This window comes from Elgaria multicarinata, chromosome 1, assembly GCF_023053635.1.
Source record: "Elgaria multicarinata webbii isolate HBS135686 ecotype San Diego chromosome 1, rElgMul1.1.pri, whole genome shotgun sequence".
NCBI lineage: Eukaryota > Metazoa > Chordata > Lepidosauria > Squamata > Anguidae > Elgaria > Elgaria multicarinata.
The window spans coordinates 52,905,642-52,914,046 of NC_086171.1; the positions used below are offsets into that span (position 1 = coordinate 52,905,642).

An 8,405-nucleotide genomic window follows, 5' to 3' on the forward strand; every position below is an offset into this window, starting at 1 on the left:
TGTGTGATTGCTGACAGCTGCATAGCTGTGCAAATATACAGCAAAAAAAATGTTGCAAAAATAATTAAATGTTGCAAACAGACTCTACAGCTTTAAAGACATGTCTACTGATAAGAGATTTACATTTGAACACACATGTCTTTGAAGTGCAAGGAAACCTCAAGCACACACAAAAAGTCATTAAAATAGCTTGGCAAAAAAGAAAAGAAAAGAATATTGGGAGAGAAATAGTGACAGGACAACAGGTGGTACATCGTGTACCCTGCACATGAGCCAAACTTTATAATACCGGGATACGATAGATTCGCCACTGGAATACACGATTAAATAACCTGCAATGCAGCAGCTCCAACACTCAATACCAGCAAGCCAATGTAGAAATTATTGATAGTATCAAAAAGTTTTTAGAAATCAACAGGATCACACTTCCCTGTCAGACTCTCCTAGAAAAACAGTCTACTAGAAACACCAAAAGCAATTTTATGCCTAAAAACTGGTTGGAAGTCAAGTGGAAGTAGATCTAAAAAGCCCTTTTAACCTAGGCCCTGCACATATTAGGCTAACAACTGCTCGACCACTTTGGCCAGACATGTGAGGTTTGGAAAGGCCCTATCATTATTGAAAGGATTCAGAGAAGACTTGCTGCCATTATGGAATTTTATTACTCTATGGTTTTATTGTTGTTTATTTTAATCTAAGGCTGCCTTTACTATTTTGTACTTTGTTAAGTCTGGTGTGTTTTTATAATTTTAATCATTATTTTAATGATTTGCTTGTATTCTGGTTTAATTTCAAAATCACCTTGGGAATCTTCTGCAAGATTGAAAGGCAGGATAAAAATACCCAAAATAAGATGAAGAAATTGTCTTCTGAAACCAGGCCACAATTCCCTCATAGCAAGCCAGTACCAGCCGTGATTAATACTGCTACATGTTCTGTGTTGGTTTTGATGCTGATAGATGAATTTGTATAGTATTCATGTATGTTTTCGATCGTAATCTTTTATGGGAATTCTGATGAACTGAAGAGCAGGGCATAAAATTAGGTAATAATAATTAAAGTAATAGTAATGAACATGGGTCAAGCAGGCAAGATGTAGCATCCTCTTCCAAAGGGAGAAATTAAACTTCTGTTGCTACCTCTCTCATTCATAATAGGACACCACGATAAAATAGTTGTTTCACTACCCAACTTTACTGAGGTGCAAATCAGTAAACATCCTACTTTATTTGCCATAAATCCATCATAATGCTATTATTATTATTACTACTACATTTATATACCGCCCCATAGCCAAAGCTCTCTGAACATTAAAAAACAATATACAAAATTTAAAACCATAAAAAGCATAAAACAGATTAGACACAATAGCCATTTAAAACAAAATGAAGCCGTAAGATAGGTAAGCATCATCACCATCATCCCTTTTTGATGCTGACTCTTTAACAGTACCCAGTAACAGGAGTGCTGTTTTGAGGACAAGCTTGATCCAACGGAAAGTACCAATGGTACCTCTGGATGAGAGGTGGATAGTTACTTTATTTCTTCGATTGTAACACACACACTAATTTCAGTACCACCAACAGAAAAAAAACACCTAAGACACACCCGCGATTCTAAGACGCACCCCATTTTTAGAGATGTTTATATGGGGAAAATAGTGCATCTTAGAATCGAAGAAATAGGGTACTACTGCCTGCAAAGACCCTAATGGTCCCATTAAGGCATGTGTGCACAACTTGCAGTCCATGGATGCCCCCCTCCCAGAATCTCAGCCACTGCCAAAACTGAAGTGACAAAAACCTGCAACGTAGAAAAAGGTAGAAAAGCCACCACAAAGTACTGTACGGCAGCATGAGTCACCTGTTTAAGGAATGACACCACCACCACCGGTAATCTCTACCTCACTTCCATCTCTTTGCAATTGTAGAAATTGCTATTCTCTTTGCAATTTATCATATTCTCCCATTCTCTCTCAAGAAGCAGGACATGTATGTCAGAAACCACAGAGCCTTCTGAGAGTGGCTGCCAGATCGTCTCCTAGACAATGATCTGGGAAACACTATCAGAGGGCTCCATAACTCTCTGCCCCTATTCAGGCAATCACGGGGCTGGGTGGGTAAGGGGACTACAGAGCAGAGTGGGTTAAGCTAACAACAATTTGCCTCCGCAACCAGGAACCACACAGGGCAGCGTGATTCACTTACCTCTCCTCACTCTGTCAGTAGGACCCCAGTCTTCCCGCCACAGGGGCTGTGCATGCCAGCCATTACAGCTGTTGCCATGCAATAGCAACCATATAGGTCAGCTGTACACACTAGAGTGTTGCGTAGAAGTTCTAGGTGGCAATTTCTACAGTCATGCCATTCATCAACGATGTAGCCATGCATTACCCCATAGACAATACAGTAAGCCACCCAGGGGTACTTAACCAGCACCCCCGCAGAGGGTGAGTATGCTGGGTGGCTAAAGTATGCTTCATGGGGGAAATATTCTAGGATGTGACCCACGGTGGTTTAGCGTTATGTCTGAACCCAGCCTGCGTGTACTCTGACACAGCCAGCTTTGACTGCTGCCGCTGCTGCCAGGAGGCAGTCTGTTTAAAACCAAAATTAAGAGAAAAGAATAGTGTTGGAGTGCTGAAATTAGTAGCATTAACTTGGGAACTAAAAGTTACTTTGCTTGATTGGGCTGAATGGTGGGAGAATCTGAAAAAAGGAGTTGTAATTCTAAAAACTGAGCAGGTCTGGAGGAACGCACTGCACCTCAGAAATCAGATGGGATGCTAAAAATTATTTTTCCACAGGATATTAACATGAATTATTAAATGAAATTGTCTACTTTGGTTACGAGTGTATCTGAAGGACTTTTTATTTGAGTGGGTCTGGGCAAATGCCATTCATGCGGAAAGTAGTAATCCATATGAATCATCCAGAGTAGAGAGAGAAATTATGGCAACCACTCCTTAAAGGTTGAAATTGCCTTTAAATTATATTCCAGGGAAGTGTGTGTGTCGAGGGGGGGGGGGAATATGTGTATGTAGGTGTGCATATATATGGGGGGAAGAGTGTGTATGCTGTGCATGTGTGCACACATGGGGAGCCCCCAGCTTCCCTTCCAATATCAAATATAGCCCTTGGGGCCAAAAAGACTGTGCACCCCTCCATTAAGCTTTTCCTGTTCTTCCTGAAGTGAGCTAGGTGGTGTTTAAATTACTCCTCTAACCCCCACCCTTCCTGCTGACTAGCCCTTACTTGTAAGCAAAATTGGCTTGGCATGAGGGACAATAGGGTAAAGTTGCTGAAAAGGCGCAGATGATCAAATAAATTACCAAATTTTCCACCAAGTCATTAAAAAGTGACATGAAACAACACTAGCATTTTAAGTCAAAAACTTTACAGGACTTGGCTTACAAAAATAACTTTGAATACTGTTCCAGTTTCCCCCAAATAAAATTATGAAACTTTTAGGGTCATGTTTTCTCAATCAGTTAAAACTTTTTGGTCCAAAGGCATCCCTGATTAATCAGGTGGCAGATTTTTAATATTATTTTTAGTAGATTGCAGATGGCAAGAACCATTTTAAAAGAGGCATTCTCTCCTTTGTGAGAACAAAATGGAATGCTTCTTCTAAGACCGCAGGTGCTTCAAAGTATGTTTCCCCCCTTTGAACTATTGTTTTCTAATATGCAGATGTATGTATATTAATAGGGGGACAGCTCAAGGAAATTAAAAATTTGAGGAGAGGTTACAAAGTTTGTCCCCATTTTAGATATTTCTTCATACAAACTATTGATGTTTTAGATAATACGTTTTTAAAGAGCAATGACACCAAAAGATGCACATGATTTGGAGTGGTTCACCGGGCCGGGGGGGGGGGGTAATTAACAGTTTTAGTGAATTCCAATCACGTGCTTGCTCTTACAATTGTGCTATAAATATTACTGCTGTTGAAAAACAACTATATTTTGTTTCAGAAGTTCAAGTTACCATTCATCAGATAAATGCATAACAGCAGCAGTCCATAACATATCATTACTTTAACAAGTAATGCCAGCTTTTATAACAGAAAATAAATGTTTAAATCTGTCATTAGATGTCTGGCTATTTTCGCATCTCTCACTCCCACCGCCCTCTAAAAACATACACACAATGTTCTATACTATATCTTGCAAACATAAACTAAAAGTCAAGTTCCATTTTATTTAAAGGAGTTTGGAGCTAAATATAACTGGGATAAAAACATGTTCAGCCTATGAAGTTTAACCTTTTACATCTGGTCAAAAGCAAAGAAAAATAAATAAAACAACAAACAATCTGAAAATCAACAGGGGAGAGCATCACTTTAGGAAAACATTTTATTGCTATTATTAATAACACACACAATCAAGGAGCCTCGAGTTTATGTCACAGTGCAATAAAAAATATTTTAAAAATACACTGCCTAAATCCCTTCTCTATTAAATTACTCCACATCCAGATAAAGGCTTTTAAGTGTCTGCTAAGAGAAACAGATAGGGATGTGCAAGGGTCAGAGAGGTTAAAGTCTTTCCAAGAACACAAGATAATGAAACAGAAACATGAGTATCAAAGTATCTGTCTCGCTATGAATTTTAAATAAAATGCACAGAACTGAGAAACCTCACCCCTTCTCCCTCTCTGGATGCACCCCAGCACCATCCAGAAAGAATGAGCTGAACCTTAGCAACAAGCACCTGAATTCGGGTGGCAAGGGAAAGCAGCGATAATGTCTTCCTAAAACAACCTTTAATTTCATATAAGCAAAGATGAACTGAACATTTCTAATGGGTCCATGAAAAGCAGCAGCAAGCTCTACTGCACTTCATCTTCATTAGAACCAATCAGAATGAAAAGATCAAAACATTGGTGTGGGGAAGGGTGTAGAAGCAGGAATGAGGGTGTCTGGTTTATAACCAACTAGGCCAAGGTTTGTGATTTGGGGGGTGGGGCAAAGCAGCTGCTCCAGACGGATAGATACATATAAGTCACCTATTTTCCCAGATGGTAGTGGGGAGCCACATGTCAGACACATAATTATGCTGTACTGGAAATGGCAGGAGGTTAAAATTGACACTTTTTAAATGTGACACCCTCTACTTCTCAGGCACTTCCCTTGCAAAGGGCAAGAAGAGAAAATTAGGGAAGTAAAAAGGAGAATGGAAATAGATGGAAGGTGAGTATGAAAGGAAACCTTGAGAGACAAGCCTAGAATATATATATATTGATGGCATTCCAGAAGGGGAATGAGAGTTTGGAAATTCCCCATCACAAAAGCTTGAAACATGCTCTCTCACACATCCCCAAACTTCTACATGTTTTGAGAGGAGAAAGGGGAAGCTGTTTGACCACTTCCGCTGTTTGAGAACTTAGAGGAATGGTAAGAGATAGTAATAGATGCATTACTTCTCAATAACACACTTCTCTTACTAACTGTGAAAGAAGAAAGGATTTACTTTGTGCACATGGAGGCAGAGGTGATTATGGACATATAAGTATTAAGAAGGTAAATGCTATGGGACTGTGACAGAGCAATAGCAGATTCATAAATATATTGAATGATTCCCCTCAGTGTGTATTACCAGTGTGGGAGAATACATGAGATAATATAAAAGGATTGTTTTAACAATTCCAATAGAAAGATAAGCAATAGAAAACTTGAGGGAATAATGAATATGACAGGAAAAGCTCAAGGGAATTGCTTTTTCTTTCTTTTTTTAAAATAAGGGAAGAGGTAACTCAGCTTGGCAGGCTGATTCAGTGGTATGATACAAAGAAGAAGTTACTGGAATGCTGATAATGATGAAAAGTAGTACATCAAGAGGATAGCAGACAATGAAAGATTATGAATGATTGAGATGTGATGTGGGATTTAGTGGCAGTATATGATATGGACTGGAGAATTCTCTCTGGATATAGTGGGGTAAAAGAAGCATTCCACATGATGAATTTCTTACATTGATAACACTTGTGTGAGAAGCTACATGCGCCCCAATACTGTCAACTTCAAAAAAATCCAAAGGAACAAACATCCTGCCCTATATGGAAATACCAGGAATCTAACCTGCAACCTTTTGGATACAAATTATGTACTCTACCACTGAGTATGATTGCCTGTATTCCCACATGAGCATGATATGTATATCCCATGTGGTAAAACAGTCTATCACACAATACATATATTTTTGTGGAAGTGACATTCAGATAGAAAACTTGTAATATCTGAAGCTATCCTAAAGCTGCAATCCCTATACCAACTGACCTCAATGACACTAATTTCCAAGTGTAAAATATTGGGCGTATTAGCTACTTTTAGAAGAGTGTATGCAAGGCTAGATTTGAGGTCAGTAGTATTTCTTCTATGAAATAGTGGCTAAGGTGTTGGACTGGGAGTCGGGAGATCTGGGTTCTAGTCCCCATTTGGCCATGGAAACCCACTGGATGACTTTGGGCCAGTCACAGACTCTCAGCCCAACCTACCTCACAGGGTTGTTGTTGTGATGATAACATGATTTTGTATGCCGCCTTGGGTTCCTTGGAGGAAAAAAGGCGGGATATAAATGTAATAAATATTTCAGAGGGCAATACTTTGGATAAGCAGCTTAGGTTGGAGATGAGGTTTATTAGGTATACAAACAGAGTATTTCTTTATGGTCAGTTTAAGGAGTTGGAAGCTAATGGGCTATGAATGATAGAGGACAAAGGGTTGAGTTAGAGGCTGAAGAACTTTAGGAAGAAGTATTCAGAGTTACATGGATATGGAAAGGGTCATAGTTTAGTGGATGCCCACCTTTATAGGGAATAGCTTTTGGAAATAAGGAAGCTATTGCTGAGGAGCATCAGGACACTTTAGCAAAAATTATTTTAGAGGGGGTGATGTTTAACACGCTATAGCAACACTGATATGGGGTGAGGGAGAGAGAGATCCTATGATAGGGGACTTGTGCTATGTGGAAAAGAAAAGAATATATAGCATCCAAGAAACAGAAGCTATTTGGTACAGGTGCCTTGCATACTACTGTGTTAACCAAACACACCAGCAGTAAGGTGGGAGCAGAAACACACTTTAACACAGAGAGAAAGGTTGGGAGAACAAGAACCACCTTTTCTGCTCCCTAACTATGACTACAGAAGGGTGATGAAGGGCCATTTACATGGTGGTAGTGCAAGCAGTCAGCTGGTGATTAGAGAGAGTGATGGCACTGTGGTATGGAGGAATTGATGGTGTCTGTGGGAGAGACCGAAGGGTTAAGACAAAATGAGAGCGGGGGGGGGGGAGGAATGAGCTGCGGAGGGGGAGGGGAATATCTACCATAAGGATTGGGCAGAAGGAAAGAACGGGAGGATGCGGGGGGGGGGCGAAAGGGAACTATTTAGTCAGCGCTAAAGCACTGACTAAATCGAGGGGATGTAGACAGGATTAATTGAGAGGCATTACGGTTAAAAACAAAACAAAACAAGTGAGTTGAGGAGGGAGGGTGAGGAGGGTGTCCTGCCTCATGGGCAATAAAGCATCGTGGTGCGGAAAAGGGGGGGGTGTTGGCTAGCCTTGCTTGCTGTGATAGGCGGGGCCAGGGCTTCGTAGTGGGGAAAGCTGCTGTCTTGGAGGAGGGGGGACACTTTCAGGGAGGGGGGAAGGGGGAGAGGGCGCTTTTACCTGTGGGAGGAAGGGCGGGCGTGGGTCTCTGGCTCTCCAGCTTCGGTAGGCTGCGTGTCAATCCTTATCCGGGGTGGGGGTGAGGGGTGGGGGGTCCGCCCAGGAGGGGGTGAGGGGGTGGGGAGTTCCTCTTCGCGGCCGGTCACTGAGACATGCGCGCCCGCCGCTCGTCCACCCGCCCTCGACGGCGACTTCCCCAGCTGCTGCTGCTGCTGCTGCTTCCACCGCCACCGCCTGAAGAAAAGTAAACCCGCCGCGCGTACGCGCGCTCCCGACTGGGCCAATTAAGCCAAGAGTTCGAGGGGGGGAGGGAAGAGGAGAGGAGGCGGCAGCGCGCTTTGGCTCGCTGGTTTCGCAGAATGACGGAGAGAGGAAAAGTAGCTGAGCAGCCGGGAGCGGCAGGGAGGGAGGGAGAGAGGGGGGGAGGGAGTGCGCGCGCGCACGCGCGGCCGTAGGGAAACGAGGCCGCGTGTGGACGGCCGCCGCGGGGAGGGCGGGGGCCCAAGCACGAGTTTTAAAGGGAAAGGGAGGTGGCTAGCGGGAGGGAGGAGGCGCGGGGGCAGCTCTGAGGGGCGGGATGGACGGTGCAGGCAGCGAGGTGCTGGGCTGCGGTGGTCAGCGAAGGGGTGTGGCAGAGGGTGAGCAGGAGGCTGAGGAAGAAGGAGAACTGAACCCCAAGCGGGGGAGGCGACCCCACGTCTAAAGGCGGGAGAGTAACAGGGCCAGTTCGA

At 42.8% G+C, this 8,405-nt stretch overlaps 1 protein-coding gene across 1 annotated transcript in view; it reads right to left on the reverse strand.

Moving 5' to 3' along the window:
* LOC134400046 (ubiquitin-conjugating enzyme E2 E2) overlaps positions 1-7,797 on the reverse strand; it is a 149,544-nt gene extending 141,747 nt beyond the window's left edge. Inside the window, exon 1 of the mRNA XM_063128270.1 lies at positions 7,675-7,797. The gene's annotated coding sequence lies outside the window, so the exon portion shown is untranslated. The remainder of the gene's footprint in view (positions 1-7,674) is intronic.
* Between the last annotated feature and the right edge of the window lie 608 nt (positions 7,798-8,405).